General features: G+C 43.9%; 1 long non-coding RNA gene across 1 annotated transcript; it reads left to right on the top strand.

Moving 5' to 3' along the window:
• The first annotated feature begins 4,256 nt into the window (after positions 1–4,256).
• LOC143422043 (uncharacterized) lies at positions 4,257–4,809 on the top strand. Its single transcript, XR_013101659.1, has 3 exons — positions 4,257–4,307; positions 4,380–4,567; positions 4,645–4,809. It is a non-coding gene; the product is annotated as an uncharacterized LOC143422043 (long non-coding RNA).
• Positions 4,810–20,593: the final 15,784 nt, after the last annotated feature.

Below are 20,593 nucleotides of genomic sequence, written 5' to 3'. Positions count from 1 at the left end.
AATCTACATTCTGTTTCCTTAACTCTAATATTGTTGTTTCTTCTGTGTTACTTACTTCCTACCTCATCTGGATTCCTCCTTCGTTCCTTCATCTGCTACTCTACGGAGTTCTGCACTGGCTCTATCTCTAGCTTCAGCTCTGTCTCTACCTGAAATGTGTAATAGAAGGACATACCTGAGATACTCACCTGCATGCCCATTCACACACCCACTCTCAGTCTCCTTCCTTTGGAAAACACCTTCCTACACCAAACCACTCTTGTTTAAAAGTAAGACTGTTCTCGTCCTCTCACACCATGATGTCTTGTACTTGCCTCCATCTTAGCTAAATCTGTCCACAATGCTCCCATGCAAATAGCAGTTCTCAGTAAATAACTTGTTGTCTCTCAATAAGTCTTTTAAAACTTTCAGTTTTACAGAACCTGAATCCAGAGTTCATTTGGTGCAGTCCCTTAAAGCCATTGCACAGGAGCCTCTGTTGCCATATCAGCCATGGCCTTTGAATATACATAAGTGTGTTGAATAACTGCTGGAATTCCCTTGCTAAATAAAAGAGTTGCAGGGATACAGGCAACAGTTAAATGTCAGCTACACTCAGTGTTTGCCTGACGATACTCTAGCCTTTTGTTGACACAGAGACACAATCTTCCACCAAGTGATTTGCCAGTCATTGCAAATTGGAACAATTTTCTTCCAGACTGGAGTCAGTTTTGTTCTATTTCCATTAAACCAAGGAGATAGGCACAGTTTTACTCCATCAGAAACTTGATATCTGTCCTAATATGTAACCTTCCAGGGATATGGTAGCCCTGCCCCTCCCCTTTTCCGCACACCTGTTGGCTTGGATGGCCAACCTTGATTCCCCACAGAAGCATCCAAACAGATGATCTCCGCTGGAGGAGTTGCAGAGGAGTCCACAGTTTACACCTCATAATTCCACATAACTGGAGGGACATTGCAGCTATAATGAAGTGGTTTCTCAAACCCACAAAGTCCACTGAACAGGTCCCATAAAAGCAAAAAATGAGGACAAATTTCCTCAAAATTAGGTGGGCCATTGATTGATAATGTCACCAACAGATCTCTAAAAAAATCACCACGAATATTGAAAACGTTTTTAAAGATCCAACATCCCCGTCTGTTTCAGCCATGCCGCAGAATATCTCTTCTTAATATTCTGAAGAGCTAAATTATCTTTTAAAAATATAGCACAATGCACTGGGGTGGTACATAACTCAGAATGAACTTAACTCAGAGCTTACTAAATTAAATGTGATCAGCTGTTCTGGAACTGAAGCCTCAGAGAAGCAATCTTAGGGTTACTCAACTCTGAATTTTAACTTGGACTTGCTGCCTGGCATGTTTTCCCTGGTATCCCTGGGGTAATTTGATTGAAAGAAATGTTAAGTCCCTCTGCAGCCTCTAATCTGCTTAGTGTGTTCAGCTGGTGCTAATTGGCCACACCTAGTCAGGTGTGGATAAAAGCATACCTGAGGCAAGCTTCCCAAGGAGCTCACTTGTCTTTGCCTTGGTGGCATCAGCCATTTGAGCCAACCTGCTATTCCATTTTAAGATAAAACCTCTTCTCACCCATACTCTGGTATTCATCTCCTTTTTTTATGTTGCGGCTTTTGAGCCGGGTCGTAACACAAAAATCAAGCTAACAAGGTTGTTTGATACTGAGTCACAAAAATAAAGATCACAAAACACACCCTTGGCAAAGAAACAATCCCATCTCGCTGTTGTTTCACACCTGTCAGGTTTTTTTTTTTTTTTTTTTTTTTTTTTTTTTTACATAAAAATCCAGGTTGGGGCATGTGTGTCCATCCATATACTAAAGATTTTAACTTCATATGAACTCTTCATGCATGCTCTTTCACTAAAGCTTTTTGTTTTCTAAATTTTTTTTCCTAGGTTGTGCTATATTTACATTTATGTTACATTACTGACGCTGTAACACATTGTGTGTCAAGGGTAGCTGGTTTAATACCAACTGGTTTGAATTCACCCAAATTCAAGGATAAAGAGCTGTAGGCCACATAGTATTTCTTCAGCATTCAATACATTAACTTCTAAAGCTATGTGTTCATTTTGTTTGACATATTCCACAATTTATAATGAAACTGTTGTTGTTGTTATTATCATTTTTAATACCCACATGGAAATAAAAAATATGTTATAATGATATATGTAAACCAAAATACCTGTAAATGTTGGAGTCGTATCTTTGATTCGTATCTATGGAACGCAATTTGATTAAAGCTCTCAGCCCCAAACACTTTACTCTGAGGTATTTTTTTTAAACAGCAAATATTTCAGTATTTGCCTGTCTTCTTTTCAGTACTTGTTAAATATGCATCTCAACAAATCTCCCTATGATGCTTGCTTACTTTTCTGGCTCTTTGTCACTGCCGGCTGATAAACACAAAGCACCACTCAGCTCACCTCCACTCTATATGGAGGACCATCACTCGACTCGCAGATTACTGTAATTGTCCCAACTTTGCTCTGTACCCGATAGAACAGCATACGAGCTGACGAGAGCACTCACCAATGCAGGACTGTGGTTATTAGCATCTACCAAATTGATTTCTGTCAGTGAGCACTATGCAATTATATTGCATGTTGTCTTGTGTCATATTGTTTTGGAATGGCTTCAGTTTGGTTTTGTTCTGTCTGAGAATTTTTCCAAATTAGTTTTGAAGTGTAATACATAAGATTTTAAGAACAAATAATGTTAAAAAGTTACTACTTTGATGTAACACACAATCTGATTTTCCCTCGGTTCAAGTACTGTCATGTACTGCAAATACAGGCCATTAAACATCATCATTATCCAGGGTATTTAATCCCTCAGTTTCTCTCAGTTCCTTGTCTCATCATCGTCACTTCCGTGGGTGTGTTTTCAGTCCAGTGGCTTAGTTCATCTTTCGTGTTCAGCTCATCCAGTCTTGGTAAAAACCTCCCGAGTCAGCCTGCGAGTCCTGCATTTGGGTCCTCTTTCTCCACATTCACACACTGTGACAATAACAGACAACTGATTTCAAATTGGGGTTTTTTGGCACTTTGTTACTGTCAAACTGTTACAAAAACATTCATTGTTCCCATTTCTTTAGCAGAATGTCAGAAATATGCCCAAGATGACAAATTTTGACAGGCATAATATAGTATTCCTGCACCAAAAAGGGATATTAGCTCAAAACATGTCTTTGCATGGAGTGCAATTTGTATTTGATAATATTTAACAAAATTGGATAAGTGGAAGAAGACGTGTTACACCTAAAAAAAACTATCCATAGCACATATAACAGTATCTGAAAGTCATGTAAAAAGAAATGACACAGGATCTGGGAGATGCCTCTGGCCAGTCAGTTAATTCATCAAAGACTCAGAATTAATTTTGTTGTGAGGGTGGCTGTCAAGAAACCAATATTAAATAAGGGGAACCATTAAAAAAGGTTGTGGTAGGTTAAATTATACAAGAAATAGGCTGAAAATCAGCTGCAACAGGCCTTACTGATCACTGAATCTAAACCACTATATACAAAGGAAATCAGGAGAGAGGTAAAACAGTAATGGCCCTTTTCCACTGGTACCTACTCAGTTTGACTCGAAGAGGCTTGACTCTACTCAACTTGGGTTTTGGTCATTTTCCATTACAATCGAGTATCAAAATCATCAGTTCAACCTTGGAAACACTGGAAGGACACAGGAGAGCCACAGGGAAAAAGCCAAAGCGATGACAAAGGTCGGAGGAAAACTTACAATATATACAGACAGGAGGTGATCACGGGAAGAGGAAACACATGGGGAACACAGCTAGTACAAATTAACGTGATGCTACAAGGAAAGCACAACTAAACATACTGAACACAAAAAACACGTGACTGTCAAAATAAAACAGGAAACCTAGGCAGATGTGGACTGAACATGACGGACAAACGGGGACACACACACTGTAAAATCATACAGAGGGAAAAGAGGACTGGAGATGAGACATGGACATAACAAAGCACAAACAGAACATGATGGCTAAGGCGAAACACACATAACATGTAAACAGGAGGAGGAGATGGGAGACAAAGACATTGCTGAAACACCTATAGGGTGAGGGAGACTTCAACACAGGGGATGTGTCATGGTGGGTGGCTGAGATTTCCATGAGGCTCCTTAACCTACCTGGGATCCGCCCCTGGGCAGGGCCTCCTCCAGTTTCTGCGCACCTGGAGCCAATTGCAAGCAATCAGACCAGAGTTATTTAAGCCACACGCTGATGTTCTTTCCCCGCCAGTTCGTCAGCAACCCATGTTAGTAACCAGCCCTCATGCTTCAAGTTCTCTTGGTGTTTACCTTACTAATGAAACTTTCTTGTTCTACAGTTCCTGGATTCATCTTGGCTCAAACCCTCAGCTCACACTCTACTTTCAGACTCAGGATACCAAACAATCATTCTGAGAATCACTCCGTGCCTCACCTGCTTGCCCTCCTGCCATCTACGGGCCCCAGATCCCAGGTAGCCCTTGCACCCCTGGATTCACCCCTGAATCCTCTGTGTCCCCAACTGCAAGTAAGACTGCTACACTCAATACTTTACACTTCAGGGCTATCTCCACTACCTCCTTAACTCTTGTCTTCTCTCTTCAGTGTGACAGATTCCTGCCCAGCTCCACTCTGCATCTCAGGCTTCGTTCCCTCGCCCTAGTTCTGCATTCCCTTGGCCACGTTTCCCAGGTCACGGCAAGTCACGCTCCACATTCTATTGCTTTGTTTTTGACACATCTCCAGAGCTTCAGTCAAATAAATATTGTTAAACCACCTGCTGTCTCTGTCTGGGTCCTGCGCCTGAGTTCAGTTTGGTACAGACTACTCAGTCTCGTGACAGAATGAAGACACAGGAGGAATCTAATAGATAAACTATAACAGGTCAACCTAGGCCAAATAGAAAAGAGCTTAGATAACTAAATGAGACTTAAACATAAACAAAGAATATAAAAAATCTAAGAAAAATCAAAACACTGGGTCAAATGACCCAGGACTGTCACAAGCTTGGGATGTTCAGGAACCACCCAGGAACTACCAAGGCTGAAGCAAACCATGAACTGGTAATTGCCAAAACACCAGTGTCCACAGTGAAGTGAATTTTAAATCACAAAGCAAGAAAGAAATCTCTGCTCCAAAACCATGCCTTTTGGAGTAAAGTGCCACACAAGTGCTAGGGTCAGACAAGCCACAGATTGAGTAGAGCAGCTACCTGAACGCTACTCCAACAGAGGTCGATCATCTTGTTAATAATTTTAACTCCTCACTATGTATGTAATTACTTCCTCCAAACCATCAACGTGTCTTTTAGACTCCATTCCTAACTGCGCAAAGAAGTCCTGCCATTAATTAATTCTTCGATCTTAAATATGATCAACCTATCTCTAATAATCGGCTATGTACCACAGGCCTTCAAGCTGGCTGTAGTAAAACCTTTACTCAAAAAGCCATCTCTAGACCCAGCAGTCTTAGCTAATTATAGGCCAATCTCCAACCTTCCTTTCATATCAAACATCCTTGAAAGAGTTGTCAAACAGCTAACAGATCATCTGCAGAGGAATGGCTTATTTGAAGAGTTTCAGTCAGGTTTCAGAGCTCATCACAGCACAGAAACAGCTTTAGTGAAGGTTACAAATGATCTTCTTATGGCCTCTGACAGTGGACTCATCTCTGTGCTTGTCCTGCTAGACCTCAGTGCAGCGTTCGATACTGTTGACCATAATATTCTATTAGAGCGATTAGAACATGCTGTAGGTATTACAGGTACTGTGCTGCAGTGGTTTGTATCATATCTATCTAATAGACTCCAGTTTGTGCATGTAAATGGAGAGTCCTCTTCACACACTGAGGTTAATTATGGTGTTCCACAGGGTTCAGTGCTAGGACCAATTCTGTTTACATTATACATGCTTCCCTTAGGCAGTATCATTAGAAGACATAGCATACATTTTCACTGCTATGCAGATGACACCCAGCTCTATCTGTCCATGAAGCCAGATAACACACACCAATTAGTTCAACTGCAGGAATGTCTTAAAGACATAAAGACCTGGATGGCCGCTAACTTTCTGCTCCTTAATTCAGATAAAACTGAGGTTATTGTACTCGGCCCTGAAAATCTTAGAAATATGGTATCTAACCAGATTCTTACTCTGGATGGCATTACCTTGGCCTCCAGTAACGCTGTGAGGAACCTTGGAGTCATTTTTGACCAGGATATGTCCTTCAATGCACATATTAAACAAATATGTAAGACTGCTTACTTCCATTTGTGCAACATCTCTAAAATTACAAATTATCCTGTCTCAGAGTGACGCTGAAAAACTAGTTCATGCATTTATTACTTCCAGGCTGGACGACTGTAATTCATTATTATCAGGATGTCCTAAAAACTCGCTGAAAAGCCTTCAGTTAATCCAAAATGCTGCAGCAAGAGTCCTGACAGGGACTAGAAAGAGAGAGCAGATTTCTCCTGTTTTGGCTTCCCTTCATTAGCTTCCTGTTAAATCCAGAATTGAATTCAAAATCCTGCTCCTCACATATAAGGTGGGGGTGACCGTGGCTAAGGGGATTGGGAAGCTCATCTGTAACCGGAAGGTTGCCGGTTCAATCCCCCTGCTCTCTCTGTCCTGGTCTTTGTGTCCTTGGGCAGGACACTTTACCCTACCACCTACTGGTGTTGGGCTGATGGTGTGATATGGCAGCCTCGCTTCTTTCAGTCTGCCCCAGGGCAGCTGTGGCTACAACTGTAGCTTGCCTCCACCAGTATGTGAATGAATAGTGGAATTGTAAAGCGCTTTGGATGCCTAGAAAAGTTCTATATAAATGCAATCCATTATTATTATTATTATTATTATTAAGGTCTTGAATAATAAAATAATCTTATCTTAATGACCTTGTAGTACCATATCACCCCATTAGAGCACTTTGCTCTCGCTCTGCAGGCCTACTTGTTGTTCCTAGAGTATTTAAAAGTAGAATGGGAGGCAGAGCCTTCAGCTTTCAGGCCCCTCTTCTGTGGAACCAGCTTCCAGTTTGAATTCAGGAGACAGACACTATCTCTAGGACGATCTGATATCCTCATGTTGGTGTTGTTCCCTCGTCATCATAAATAATGTTGTTCCAGGTTCAACATTGCAAGTGACCAATCACCTTCTCCTGACGTCATCCGCAACCTTGAAAAAAACAAACGCCTTCAAAAAATCTACTTCACTTGCGAGAAGAGAAACTGCCTCTGTAAGGACGATATGTATAATGCTTACCGTTTATTAAAGAAAAGTATCCTGAAATTCAAAGAATTAAAGTTCCTGGAAGCAATTTCTCTTCTCGCAAGTGAAGTATATTTTTTTAAGTCGGTATTTTTCAAAGGCACAAAAGGGGGACATCACAACAATGTGATTGGTCACGTGCAGTGTTGGGACTAATTAAGTAACGTGTTACAGTAACTACGTTATTATTGTGGTAACAAGCACGGTAACTAGTTATTATGCCAAAATCAGGAATGCGTTACTTGTTACTGGGATTTAGATAGGCTCGTTATTCGTTACTTCGTGTGGTGATTGGAGATGTGGATGAGGGAAAGTGGAGGCAAGAGGAGAGACCCGAAGCGGCCGCCCGTCCGAGTGTCAGGTGAACTGAACTTCAGGTAAGAAGTTATGACCTGCAGTCTATCTGGGTCAGATATAAACCAAGTTTAGTTGGAGTTTATTTTCCTTATGCTGACTTTTTCGTACTGCGTGCTAACTAGCATGACGGGGTTTCTATACAGCTGGGTGGGTGCTATGTTACTGATGTTGAACTTTATTTTGCTCATAAGGTTAATTATTAGAGTTGCCAACTGTCCCCTAAAAAACAGAATCGTCTCATATTCAGAGAAAATATTACGCATTTCGTATCGAGTAAAGATGGCGCCAGTGTGTACGGCAGGCCGTCCTCGTCTCTGTTGTCGATCTCTTTTCCTTGATATTTGTTTATTATTTGTTATCTTTCTGGCACTATGCACCCCAGATGGTTATGCATTAATCACCTATGATACTCTGTTAAATCTTCGTTTCCCCCCTATGCTGGGTTGGATCAAGGCTGGAATTTGGGGGACGCTACCTTTCCACGTATCATCTCTTCTACTGGTTCATACGGTTCCCCTCTCTGCTCCCCGCCTAAGAAGCGTTATAGGAAGCGGGGCAAACTGAGTGGGTTTCAGGTTTGCTTAAAGGCTTCCCTTAAAGCATCAGCTGCAGCTAATTCCCTCACCACCGCGGGGATTATACGACTTCCATCCGCTCGGGATCCATCATCCTTCAGGCTGCTCAACCATCGCTGGATCTGTCCGGTCGGTAAACAAACCTGTCCGGTTTCTCCGGTAGTCTCTCTGCTTGTTCGTGTTTGGATTGGGTCCCCCAGTGATGTTGTACGGCACAGGCATTTAAGCCAGCTAAGACATGCTTCCAGCAGAGATAAGATGCCGATCTCTTGGATGGCTTTATTAAACGCAAAATCGCTGGTGAATAAAACCTTCATCTTAAATGACCTCTTCCTCACCTCTCGGCTTGATGCTCTATTATTGACTGAAACTTGGATTCGTCTTGGTGAGTCCTCTTCTTTTTCAGAGCTACTACCTCCGGATGGTGTATTCTTCAGTTCACCGACGCCCTCGGGAAGAGGTGGAGGCGTGGCCTCTGTTTTTAAAAACAAACTTAAAGTTCGGCAACTGCCCTCTCCTACCTATTCTAGTTTTGAGGTTCAACTTTTGAAGCTTGCCGGACCCCCAACGATTCTATGTGCTGTGATTTATCGACCACCTAAATATAATAGGTCTTTTATTTGTGAATTTGCTGACTTCTTAGGTTCATTTTTATTAAGTTATGACCAAGCTCTTATCACTGGAGATTTTAACATACATATTTGTTCTGCTGATGACCCCCTAGCCAAGGATTTTCTTGCCCTAATTGACTCTTTTAACCTTACACAGTGGGTCAGGGAACCAACTCATCTTAAAGGTCATACCTTAGATTTGGTCCTCTCATATGCTTTGGATATTTGTACTATGGACATTGATAATGCTGGTATTTCTGACCATTTTTTGGTCATGCATGTTTGATGTTGAGCTATGTGCAATTGATTTAAATTCTAAAGGCTGTCATCGCCCTGTACGTATCATTAACTCTGAGACTGTGGCTAACTTCATTACGACCTTTCTAAACGTTGCCTTTTTTGATCCAGACTTCACTGATACAAACTGTTACACACCTCCATTGGTTGATGATTTTGCCAACGCTATGTTATCCACCGGTTGTTCCATCTTAGATACTGTGGCCCCTATAAAGATGAAATGTCCCAGAACTTCTCATCAACCATGGCTAAATGACACTATTACTCCGGCTCTTGTTGATCTACACTGGTTACCAATCAAATATCGCATTGAGTTTAAAATCTTGCTACTCACTTTTAAAGTCCTGAATAGGGATGGGTACCGGTATCCGGTGCCATGATGGCACCAGTTCTGACATAAACGGTAGTAACCAGACCGAAAAGCAGCGCACATTCCGGTGCTTTATTTCGGTGCTTTTTTTTCCTGAGCTGTGATACACCTTAGATTCTAGCCAATCGTTTTACGTTTCCGAGGATAGTTGGCGGGTCCAGGTACGTACGTTCTTTTAGAGCAGAGCTACAGATTAAAAATGCACAAGGCAAAGCGGTCAAAAGTCTGGCTGTACTTCACAGCAAAATATGCATACTAAGCAGGCTGCAACAAGTGCTTTAAGCTGATACTGTGATACTGTGCAAAGGAGGTAACACCTCAAATCCGATGAAACACCTGGCGACACATAGCGGCTTTTTTTAAGCCGAGAAATGCGCCGTATTTGATAGCTTGCTGTGAGATCTCACACCGTGCACGTCTACTGCGGGTGTGGTGCCTGTTATTGGACCCGGAGTTAGCAACATCCCCCAAAAACCCGAAGAATAGAGTCCTGGCCCCTAGCCCTGCCAGTGTAGCAGAAATTATGACAGATGATGATGCAGCAGCAGCCGTTCTTCTCTGGGTCAGTAGCTTAATGTTGTTTGTGTGTAATTTACCTCGAGTAAGGCTAACCACGTTATTACATTAATGCATGTAAGGTGAACTAGCAAACATCATCATAGCTACATGCGGCTGTCTTCTTGTTTGATGGCAGATACTCCCTTCACCCTGGCCAAAAAGGCTAAAATGACCAAAGAAAAAGTGGAAAACAGCTAAACATGAGAGGTTTTTGGACAAAGTTTGTGCTTTTTTCCATTGTTTAAGCACTGCTTCCAGCCAAGAGTGATACCATATATGCCCTATAGCTGCAGAAAAGGCTAACATTGTTATCTTTTTACAAAAACCAGCTGAACATGAGAGGTTTTTGGACAAAGTCTGTGTTCTCCATTCTTTAAGCACCGGTTTGAGCACCGTTTAGGCACCGGCACCATTTCAGAAGTACCGGTTTGGCACCGGTATCGGATAAAACCTAAACGATACCCATCCCTAGTCCTGAATAACATTGTGCCCAGCTACCTCACTGACCTCCTCAATTTGTACACTCCTTGTCGTGCATTAAAATCATCAGGTCAATTACTCCTGGCCCAACCTAAATTTAGACTGAAGACCAGAGGCGATCGTGCCTTTGCTTCAGCTGCACCCAACCTTTGGATTAGCCTCCCTGCTTCTATTCGAGCCTTGGATTCTATCCAATCCTTTAAATCAAGATTAAAAACATATCTATTTGACTTGGCTTTCCTGACCAGTTAATACCCTTTTAAATCTTTTACATTTTAAACGTTTAAATCTTTTATTAGATTTTATTAAATGTATTATTTTTTATTAATTTTACTGCTGTTTTTGTCTTCTTAGCAGATTTTGTATTTATCTAACTCTCCTGGTCTGTTAGTGCCTCTATCCTGTCTGTGCTAGTGCCCAATTTGTACCCTGTTATTGACTTATGTTGACTCTCCATATTATTGTGAAGCACTTTGGTGTGCCTTCGGGTTTTTAAATGTGCTATATAAATAAAATTGTATTGTATTGTATTGTGAAAATGAACGCAGTTTGTCCCGGACTTCAGCTAGAATGAAAAACACACAAAGCTGGATTTATTCTGCGTCTTTACGCTGCACAGCTGCCTCTTCTTCTGTTATTCTCTCACCCTCTCTCTCCTGTTTCTACTTCAATCATGAAACTGATCAATGATCAGCTCATCAGCTTTCCTCTCTTGTTTGTTTATCGCCCACTTCACGCCAGAAAGAAGAAACCAGCGGAGGTTGCGCTAAACAACAGCAGCACGTTTAAGCTTGATCAGCTGTTGTAAGAATTTATTTAATATTCATTCCTAGTATCAGCTGATGTTTGCTGGAGCCACAGCTGTAAAGCTGCTGGTCATTATATCGGTTTGGTTATCTGGTGAGAGGGAAACATGAAGATGAAACCAGGAGATGTCCTTACTGAATCATCAGAGCTGAACAGGTGATGGAGAAACAGGTTTACCTTTTAGGTGACATGAATGAGTTGAAGGGAAGTTATGAACTGTTTCTGAGAGACAAATAACACCAGGATCCTTTTTTATGTCGCTGACAGCTGGTAACTGTGCAGGGGCGGGTCTAGCAAAGTTTTGCCAGGGGGGCAGGTAGGGCATTAACAGGGAAAGGGGGGCACAAAGAAATATTTTTCTTTCTTATTCTCATTTAAAATGTCTCACTTTTAAAAAGCAATTATCTGAGTCTTACAACAAACGATTGATAGATTGATACATGTATACCATCAAGACAGTATACATCACTGTCACAACAGTGTTCATTTTCATTCAAAGGCTTTATGATTTTTCCTATAATGGTGGGCCGGTCTCTAGTCAAAATGCCCAGGCCAATTTTTTGTCCCAGTTCAGCCCTGTATGCAGCTCATCTGCAGTCCTCTCTGCATTGAACCGTATCTGTTCTTAATCTCTGTATCTCTTCCACAGCATGTCTTTATCCTGTCTTCCTTCTCTCACCCCAACCGGTTGCAGCAGATGGCCCCGCCTCTCCCTGAGCCTGGTTCTGTCGGAGGTTTCTTCCTGTAAAAAGGGAGTTTTTCCTTCCCACTGTCGCCAAAGTGCTTGCTCATAGGGGGTCATATGATTGTTGGGCTTTTCTCTATATGTATTATTATAAGGTCTACCTTACAATATAAAGCGCCTTGAGGGACTGTTGTTGTGATTTGGCACTGTATAAATAAAATTGAATTGATTGATAGATAGATAGATAGATAAATATCCACCAACATCATTAAGCAGTGGCTTTATGATGTGTGGGTGTGCTGGGTGTAGCTTACTCTGGGATGAGGATAGCAACAATTTGAAACACTGAAAAAGAGGTACCACTGCTGCTGAAATACACTTCAAAATTACTACTGTACAATGGAGGAAATTGTAGTTTAGACAAAAGCTAGAGAAAAAGGAGCATTCTGTCAATAAAAGGACTGGTAATTACAGTAGGAAAAAAGCAACTATCACATCTAATCATGCATCTCTAACTGACTACCCAACCCAAATCCTCCTCACGCTCTGTCTCACACATGCACATACAGACGAAGAAACACGCACACACACACACACACACACACACACACACACACACACACACACACACGCACACACACATGCACACTCATAAACAAACACAAAGCTTCTACCCCTGTAATAACAGCTTACAGAGCAACATTGTATAGTCACATAATAGCCATGTTATAATTTACTCTAACAACTCTAATTATGCCTCTTATTGATTCAGACACACATTTTAATAGGAGCAGCCACACCTCTTGTATTACCAACCATTGAAGGTGGTCAATGGTGAACATTTGAAGCTTCTCTTCCTCTTCATCCTGCATGGATGTGTCCCTGACAGTGTAATTTGTTGCTCCGATTCTGAGGCCATTGTAAACATCACACAACAACTATCATTTTAGCACTCAGAAAGACCTTGTTCGCCAACCACTCCACTGCAGTCCTCCCCTCCATTCTACCCCAATCCAAACATCCCCATCCACAACTGAAAAGGAGACGGGGAGAGTGGTGACAACAAAAGCTAAAGAAAAAAAACATTGTTTATTATTGTCTGTGCCTGAGTGGGTCAATCTGTGTTTGTCAGCAATAGCTCACCTCATTTTGTTTCTAATTGCAAGTGATGGATTTCGAGTCCAGGTTGTCAGGAAGGAGTAGTTCTACACGAGTCTCTGGTATCACTGTACATTTACTTTTTTACGTTCTGGTTCCTTGATCTTTCACCGCTATTCATTATTAATAAAACCTTTGAATATTCACTTCACTTTACTTTGTTAGTATTTTTGTAAGCAGAGGCAGATGATTTGTCAAATGCTGCCTTTGAGCATGGACAATGATGCGAGCTGTAACAGTTCCTGTACCTCCCTTATTTGTTTTTTCCAACTTTGTCACTAAAAACATTAGATTTTTCTTGATCATCATGGTTTGTGAAGGTGAAATGGCTAGTTATTGTTTCACCAAACATGGAAAGTCAGGTTTTACAAGTGTACTAGTGGGTTTTTTTTCACACTACACTCTTGGCAACAGTGAATCTTCTCCAGCTGATCGTGCTGACTTTTCTACTGCCTGGCCTGTAATCCCAGAGGAGCTACTGAGGAATGAGCTGGAGCTGTTCCAGCAATCATCATAGTGAATGTGAGAAATTTGGACAATAATATGGGTGAGCTTGGTGAGCTTATAAAGACCAGAGGGAACACAGTGAGTGCAGTTTGATGTGCTTCATGGAGCATTGCAGTGTTATAGTGAGACATTGACAAACAGTCATTTCGAGGTCCATAATGTGACCGTACATGACTTCAGGACCTCAGGTATAGGGATGTTAATCTGAGCAGCAAAAAGAAATGTCAAGGGATTGCACAAGTTGTGATTGAAATCTGGTGTACTCTTGGACAACACTGAGCTGCTGGCTGTTGAAATGCTTGGACTGCTCCCTGTTACAGTACTTGCTATGGCAAGTTATCACTATGTCACACAGACAATCAAAAATATCCTCAAAGTTCCTTCCATCACCTGACAATATCATTTAGGACACCAGCACTCCAACCCCACCATATAAAGTGTGCACAGGAAGCTGTTTCCCCTTCTTAAGTCACCTGATGGTCAACTAAGAGTCTTGTTCCATGGTCTTACCAAACCTCTTTTGCAGTTTTTGATTCAGCCATTACGAGGGCCTGTGGTCTGCTTGGCCTGCTGGTACCTGCCAGATGCCTCTAAAGGCCCACAAGCTAGACAAGCTAGATAAGACTTCTTTTTCAGCTTAACAACTCTCTCATTGATGCTCATGAAAAATTTTACCAGGCTACTATGCGCAATGGAATTGTTCCCTGAAAAACATTCGTTAATTTGTTTATATTTCCCTGAAAGCATGATAGTTTTGGCTTTTGATGAGTGAAATCTGATTCATTTATGAATGTTTAGTACCTTTGTGAAGATGCAAAGTATAGCTAATTTTTTTTAATCAGTTTTGAATTTTATAACAAAAGTGTGACTACATTTTCAATTTGCTCTGTTTTTAACAATGTTCCTCCATAGGCCAAAGCTCTTCTATTTGGTATTCCACCTTTGCCCTTCTCTTATTCTATATCTCTGCTTGTTTGTGTCATGATCCTGGGTCCTTTTGACCCAGCATTTTGTGTTTTCTCTTCGATTTTGGTTCTGTTCTTCCTTTGTTTAGTGTTTACTCTGTTCTGCCCGTGTGTTCCTGTTTTATTGTGAAGGTCTGCGTCTTATGTGAGTGTTTTCAGTTTGCCTCCCTAGTCTCGTTATGTTAATCACTCCCAGCTGTGTTTCCCACCTGTGTGTAATCTCCCTGTGTTCTCTGAGTGTATTTAAGTTGTATTTTCTGTCTTAGTAATTGCTGGTTCGTCTGTGTTGTTTCCCCTTGGTCTCCCTGCGTCTTCCCATATGTATTTCTCCGGACCTCCCTGCATCCTCGTTCTGGTTTGTCTTATTAGTTTACCCAGTTTAGGTTTCCAGTTTCATGTTTTGTCGCCACCGCTGTTTGTACTTACCCACCCCTGTTAATAAACACTCACCTGCACCAGAGCTGCTGCCTTTTGGGTCCTTCCTACATTCCACACGGCTTGCCCCGGCAATCCGTGACAGTACGAACCAGCCACCATGGACCCAGCAGCAGTAAATCCGTCCGAGGAGCTCCAGGACGACGTTACATATAACGTGGAGATTCTCCTCGGGCTGTGGCTTGAAAACCCTCCAGAGGAGCTTCGCCGCACCGTCGAAAGCCGGCTACAACGGCTCTTTTCCGGCCTGCCATGGCTTCTAAAATCGCTTCCTCCGAACATGCAGGCTTTTCTCCAGCACACACCTCACCTTCTCTCAGCCACTCCTGCCTCGCTGCCCGACTCGCCGGATGTGATCTTTCCCGGCCCGTCGGAGCCGTCTGGGGGGAGGAAACGCCGATCGCGCCACCGACGCGCCACCCCACAGCCGGACGTTCGGACTTCTAATTTACTGGCTGTGGTGAGTGAGGACTCTGTGTCTTTTCCAGACAACGTGACTGTTCATTCAGGGGCTGTGTTTTGTGTGGCGGATGTCAACGCGAGCTGCGTATCGCCTGTGCAGCTACCCTCAGTTCAGTTAGCTCCCTCGCAGCCACCCTCAGTTCAGTTAGCTCCCTCGCAGCCACCCTCAGCTCAGTTAGCTCCCTCGCAGCCACCCTCAGCTCAGTTAGCTCCCTCGCAGCCACCCTCAGCTCAGTTAGCTCCCTCGCAGCCACCCCCAGCTCAGTTAGCTCCCTCGCAGCCACCCTCAGCTCAGTTTCCAGTGTCCCCCTCAGCTCAGTTTCCAGTGTCCCCCTCAGCTCAGTTTCCCGTGTCCCCCTCAGCTCAGTTTCCCGTGTCCCCGTCAGCTCAGTCTCCCGTGTCCCTTTCAGCTCAGTCTCCCGTGTCCCTTTCAGCTCAGTCTCCCGTGTCCCTTTCAGCTCAGTCTCCCGTGTCCCTTCCAGTGCCGCCTGTAGCGCAGGCCCCAGAGCCACCCGTGTCCCTTCCAGTGCCGCCTGTAGCGCAGGCCCCAGTAGCTCCAGTGCCACCTGTAGCGCAGGCCCCAGTAGCTCCAGTGCCGCCTGTAGCGCAGGCCCCAGTAGCTCCAGTGCCGCCTGTAGCGCAGGTCCCAGTAGCTCCGGCTCCAGTATCCCCGGTTTCACTCATTCACTCCATGCAGGGAGAAAGTCTAATATCACCTCAAGGGGCTTTTCGCGGTTCAGCCGCCATTGGCACAGTTTGCCGCTCCAGGGCTTCCCCAGAGGCTAGGTCTCAGTCCCCAGCTGATTCTGGACCCCTGAAGTCTATGCAGCCACCTGAGAACTGCACCATGTCAGCGTTGCCTGGGCAGAGCCAGTGCTCAGTGCATTGCCAGTTGCCTTCGTGTTTGCCAGAAGACTCCATGACTGCTGGCTTAGTGTTGACTTCTGCTGGAGGGTCCGAAGGACCGCTCCGGTTTTCGTCTCATGTCTCCGCTGGAGGGCCCGAGGAGCCCGTCCAGCTTCCTACCTCATCAGCTGGGGGGCCCGAGGAGCCCGTCCAGCCGCCTGCTGCAGCTTCATCATCTCCGCCTGGCCCGGCTTCATCATCTCCGCCTGCTGTGGCCTCAGCCTCGCCTGGCCCGGCCTCGTTTGGGTCTGGAGCTAAGCGGCCGTTTTCTAGACCGCTGGCTAGGCTACTGGCCGGCCACCATCGCCTGAGTGGCCACCGTTGCCTTCCGCGCGGCCGGCCCCCGGACCGCCATCGCCTGAGTGGCCGCCGTTGCCTTCCGCACGGCCGGCCCCCGGACCCTCTTCGCCTGAGTGGCCGCCGTTGCCTTCCGCGCGGCCGGCCCCCGGACCGCCATCGCCTGAGTGGCCGCCGTTGCCTTCCGCACGGCCGGCCCCCGGACCCTCTTCGCCTGAGTGGCCGCCGTTGCCTTCCGCACGGCCGGCCCCCGGACCGCCATCGCCTGAGTGGCCGCCGTTGCCTTCCGCACGGCCGGCCCCCTGGACTGTTTGGGTTCCTGTGCTGTCGGCCCCCTGGCCGGCCCCCTGAACTCTTCTGTTTTGGACTCCTGTGCTGTCGGCCCCCTGGTCTTTTCTGTTTTGGACTCGGTTTTCCTGTGCTTTGGTGTGCTTTTCTTTTGGTTTTGGACTTGTGTTTTGTTTTTCTTTTTGTCTTCTGGCCTTCTGGTGCTCCTGTTTTGTTTTGCCTCGAGCCCTCCGTCCTGGACCCCCTCCGCCCGCCCTGGTCGGGTTGTTTTCTGTTTTTTTTGTTTTGTTTTTGGGCTGTCGGGAGCCAGCCCTTGAGGGGGGGGTTCTGTCATGATCCTGGGTCCTTTTGACCCAGCATTTTGTGTTTTCTCTTCGATTTTGGTTCTGTTCTTCCTTTGTTTAGTGTTTACTCTGTTCTGCCCGTGTGTTCCTGTTTTATTGTGAAGGTCTGCGTCTTATGTGAGTGTTTTCAGTTTGCCTCCCTAGTCTCGTTATGTTAATCACTCCCAGCTGTGTTTCCCACCTGTGTGTAATCTCCCTGTGTTCTCTGAGTGTATTTAAGTTGTATTTTCTGTCTTAGTAATTGCTGGTTCGTCTGTGTTGGTTCCCCTTGGTCTCCCTGCGTCTTCCCATATGTATTTCTCCGGACCTCCCTGCATCCTCGTTCTGGTTTGTCTTATTAGTTTACCCAGTTTAGGTTTCCAGTTTCATGTTTTGTCGCCACCGCTGTTTGTACTTACCCACCCCTGTTAATAAACACTCACCTGCACCAGAGCTGCTGCCTTTTGGGTCCTTCCTACATTCCACACGGCTTGCCCCGGCAATCCGTGACAGTTTGTAAACCATACATTTTTCCTTATCGCCATCTGATTCTGCTCTTCAACTTTTCATTTGTTTCTACCATATGTCCTTGCTCCACAATCCCTTTAAACCCTACCCTACATGTGCCCCTTTTCCCCCATCCTTGCAATAATTTATTTGAACGCACTAGCAGAAAAAAGAAAGAATGAACACAGTTAAAACACAGGTACATCGAGTACCTCTTGTGGTTATGGTGAACTCGCGAAGCAAGTATTTTATTAGGATTTTTAACATCTCATTCTCTTCAAACCATTGCATAAAAGTTCTAATACATTCTGTCGTCATCTTTTCAAGGGCTAGATATAAAAATGAAGTGCTGAGTGGGAAATGCAATTCACATCCATTTTGAGGGGTTTGGAGATGTCCTGGGCCATGGAGGTCATGTGAACATTCAACTCATTGCAGAAGCTGCAAGAAAAATACTTTGACCTTAACAAAGTCACCCAAAATCATCTGGTGCTAAAGACATTGAATGATGAGTTATAAGTTGGACTAGAGTTCCCTGGAACTGTATGGAAACAAATTAGTGTCAAATTGGTCATAAATGCATATTATGTGATCTAAAAATTAAGATTTAAATGTATATAAGGATTTTTTGTGTTCTTAATTATAAACAGTGATGGTTGGTCCAAGACTGGTAAATGGACTTGTTTTTATATAGCACTTCTATACTCCATTGGAATACTCAAAGCGCTTTCTACAACATGCTTCACTTACCCATTCATACAAGCATTTTTCTTTGCCCAAGCAGAAGAAACTGTTAGTGAAAATTAACATTCACACACATTGATACACACATTCATACTGCGATAGATGTGTGTGATGGATCCATGCAACTTTGGGCTCAGTATCTTATAGTCCCCTTCAGATAAATGTCAAACTGGCTCTTATATAGTGCTCTTTACTTTAGCTTCAGCTTCTCCCCAGTCTGTCGTGTGCTCTCATGTTTGTTTATCCCATGCTGGTGTCAAGGTTGTGTGTCCTTGTCTGAGTCTCAATGTGTGTGACTTCCTGTTTTATTTTGTCACTCCCTTGTCTCATGTGAATTGTGTTCAGTTTCGCTTCCCCTGTCTCAATATCCCTGATTTGTTCCCCTTGTTCCCAGCTGCCTCCGCCTCCCTGATCATCCTGTTGGGTGTTTATGGTCCCAGTCTCCCCTTGTCCTGTGCTGGGATGTCATTCTGGGCTCCTTGTTCTAAGCGGTGGCTGCAGTGCAGGAGATGGACGGAGAAAGTACAGGTACATTTCAGTTCAATTTTACTCGCTTTATACTATAACTGTTGTGATAGGTTCGGGGTTAATGACAGGAAAATTGGACATAAGACAGAAAAACAAAAACCCACAAGGTCAGGTCAAGCAAAAACTGAATCAACTAAAGGAGACATAGGACCATAAATGCATATGGTAACTGGACTAATATTTACATAACACCTTTCTACTATATCTGAGCACTCATGCACACAGTCACACTCCAACTGATGCATCAAGGTAATATGAGGTTCAGTAGCCCAAGGACACTTCAACATGGCCCTTCTGATTAGATGACAAGCTCATTCTTGGCAGCTATGCTTCAAAGAGTAACAATAACATTATGGGCGATCGTGGCTCAAGAGTTGGTAGTTCGTCTTGTAATCGGAAGGTTGCAGGTTCGAGCCCCGGCTCGGACAGTCTCGGTCGTTGTGTCCTTGGGCAAGACACTTCACCTACCGCCTACTGGTAATGGCCAGAAGGGTGGCAGCCTCGCTTCTGTCAGTCTGCCCCAGGGCAGCTGTGGTTACAACTGTAGCTGCCTCCACCAGTGTGTGAATGTGAGAGTGAATGAATAGTGGAATTGTAAAGTGCTTTGGGTGCCTAGAGAAGTGCTATATAAATGCAATCCATTATTATTATAAGGTCTTAAATAATCAAATAATCTTATCTTAATGACCTTGTAGTACCATATCACCCTATTAGAGCACTTTGCTCTCACACTGCAGGCTTACTTGTTGTTCCTAGAGTATTTAAAAGTAGAATGGGAGGCAGAGCCTTCAGTTTTCAGGCCCTTCTTCTGTGGAACCAGCTTCCAGTTTGGATTTTGGGACACAGACACTTGAAAAGCGTTATATAAATGCAATCCATTATTATTAATAATAAATTTGAGAATAGGTAGAACTTAAAAATGTACATAAAAAAAGTTTTGGCAACCATACAGATGGGAATCCAAAACAGGAACTAAAACAACAAAAGATGCAAAAAGCAGGAAAAAAAGAAAAGATGCAGAAGATGATGCGTATTCCAGGAAGTAATAGAACTCAAGCATGAAGATACATGAACACAGCTTGCAAAGAAAAGCGTCTGGACTTCTTTAAGTTGCTTGAAGACGTTTCACCTCTCATCCGAGAAGCTTCTTCAGTTCTAAGGTCAAATGGTGGAGAGTCCCAGATATAAACCTAGTGGGAGTATCCCCCCACAGAGGGACAAAAGGACCCCCTGATGATCCTCTAATCGCCTGAGCCAAGGTGTGAAACTGGGTGTGGGTCCCAATCAGCCAAGGTTTCGGGTGAGTTCATTGTGAAACCTGGCCCCACCTTATCATGCGATTTCCTGAGGTCAGATGGCCCAGGATGTGAGTGGGCCTTAAGGTGTCTGGGGAGGGATCTCAAAACTGGATTATAGATGGCAGACA

Source organism: Maylandia zebra, linkage group LG14 (genome assembly GCF_041146795.1).
Source record: "Maylandia zebra isolate NMK-2024a linkage group LG14, Mzebra_GT3a, whole genome shotgun sequence".
Classification (NCBI taxonomy): Eukaryota; Metazoa; Chordata; class Actinopteri; order Cichliformes; family Cichlidae; genus Maylandia; species Maylandia zebra.
Note: the sequence above shows the minus strand (reverse complement) of the source record. Positions and strands in the feature narration are given on the sequence as shown.